This window comes from Haliotis asinina, chromosome 2, assembly GCF_037392515.1.
Source record: "Haliotis asinina isolate JCU_RB_2024 chromosome 2, JCU_Hal_asi_v2, whole genome shotgun sequence".
Lineage (NCBI taxonomy): Eukaryota > Metazoa > Mollusca > Gastropoda > Lepetellida > Haliotidae > Haliotis > Haliotis asinina.
In genome coordinates this window covers 10,763,321-10,765,349 of record NC_090281.1, presented here as the reverse complement: position 1 = coordinate 10,765,349, position 2,029 = coordinate 10,763,321, and the positions used below count along the sequence as shown (strand labels likewise).

Below are 2,029 nucleotides of genomic sequence, written 5' to 3'. Positions count from 1 at the left end.
AAGCCACTGAATTTTCAATTCAACAATCAGATGATTGTACAGTGAAAAGGTATGCTTCTCACCTTGTACCGTAACCGTTCCTGTATTGGCAAGCAGATGAGCCGGTGTATCATGCACAAAGGTAACAAAATATTCATTCCCGTTTTTGCCTTTCCACATAGAAGCAATATCAGCTGGCAAAATGTTTATTGCAGAACAAATGAGAATCTGAAATACCTGTTCTCTGTAAAGCTCTCTTTGTCGAGAATGCATCTTTACTGTTCTCCTCATTGCATCTTCATCAAAGAACTCCTTCGGAACAGCAGGAACACATAGCGCAGAAGCTTCCGCCATGATGAAGTCCGAGAAATGAGGGGCGACCACTCAAGGCCTTAGCTACGTTGTACCCCACCCACTCGTAGACCTAGGTAAGAAAGAAGAGTCAGTAAAATGCAAGTCACCAGGCAAACACAGAAACAGCAATAATCTCACCAAACACCATAGAAGGACCGGTCCAGCACAAATGCAAAACTTTGATCTGTGCCAAAAGGCCGAGAAGCGATGCCTGTTGTCGGCTTGCGCCGGCAAAATACCTCTACACCCACAGCATCTCATTAAGGGGCTGGATATTTACATTACCTCTTTCAAAATATTCACCTCCAAATTCACACGCACGAAAACACGCAATTTCGGACCACGGACGAGGGCCACAGCCAAACTGACTTTCTTTATGGTGAAATACGACAATTTGTGTCAGTTCAACAAATATGTGTAAATAACCTTATTTATTTCTTTGAAGAAACAGTGCAGGCGCTAAAACGTCGGGCCGACGTAGGAAAAACGTCCTGCAGCTAGGGCCATCAGCCGGTGGATCGGCGCTTAATGAACGAGGCGTGGGGACAGCAATTGGAAGAGTTTCTGCAGTCCCGACTTTGAGAAAGTCGCGCCCAGACAAGCGTGAAAAAAACAAACACAGCAACTGACGGCGTGGACTAGATCCACTAAACTTAAATACATTTCACGTATCAAAACAATGTTAGGGTAGGTGAATTTTAGTTAGAAATGTTGTTTTAATTAAGAAATGGAATGAAAGGTAAACAAACTTTGAAATTTCAATGTAAACTGACCCGGGAGAAACGCGCCGAGGCTTCTGGTACTTCCTTACCACTTGAAAACACTTTCTAGGGTTAGCTGGCGCTTAGGACATGTGTTATCGACGGGGCAGAATGTGGTTGTGAGGGTGTGATTGTCTACGACGTAATTTCCGGCGTGCGACATCATGGCCGACGTCCTTGGATACGGGGACAGAAAACAACTGCAGGTGGAAAATAAATCACTTTGAGGAACTTCCCGGGGCTTGGTTTGGACGGAGTACAATGTGGTTGAGTGGATGGGTCCATTTCTACAGTTTGGAAGTGGTTGCATGGTGCCTCCAGTGAAACCGGGTGCAAACTGCAATACCGGGTCAACCCGTGATGAGGGCGGAGCAAGCTCCGTGGCACTTCATCCCGTTGCAAAAATCAGTTTAATATCGATGTCTCCAATAGGAGACGTATCAGATATTAAGCTAAGAACAGATACTTTTTTTTCTTTTTAATAAAACATTTATTACAAAAATCGTTAACATTTGCAGACAGTGCATTTGGTCACCATTCCTTCTAATAAATAAGGCTTATCACAGTGATAAGGGATGGCGACCCTAACAAAACACATGCTAAAGAAGAAAATATCTAAATTGTACAATAAAAAGAAAACGCCATTAACACAAGTCCTAGTATGTACAATAATTTTCTTGTTGCTATTAAGCCTTTACTTACATTAATAATTAATTTGAATGATACAAACTTTCACCTTTTATAATATAAACTAACTGTAAAGAATAGGGAATGAAATAACAAAATATACATTCTGAATAAATACAATTGTTCGTTGTAATTACAATTATTATTTACAACAATAACATTACATCAATGTATATACAGGCATTATTCATCAATAAATAGATACAATGGAATTATTGGATAATAAGGCAATTAAAACATTAAATGAA

At 40.6% G+C, this 2,029-nt stretch overlaps 1 pseudogene; it reads right to left on the bottom strand.

Moving 5' to 3' along the window:
* Nucleotides 1-1,405: 1,405 nt before the first annotated feature.
* Nucleotides 1,406-1,588, bottom strand: LOC137274937 (U2 spliceosomal RNA; annotated as a pseudogene).
* Between the last annotated feature and the right edge of the window lie 441 nt (nucleotides 1,589-2,029).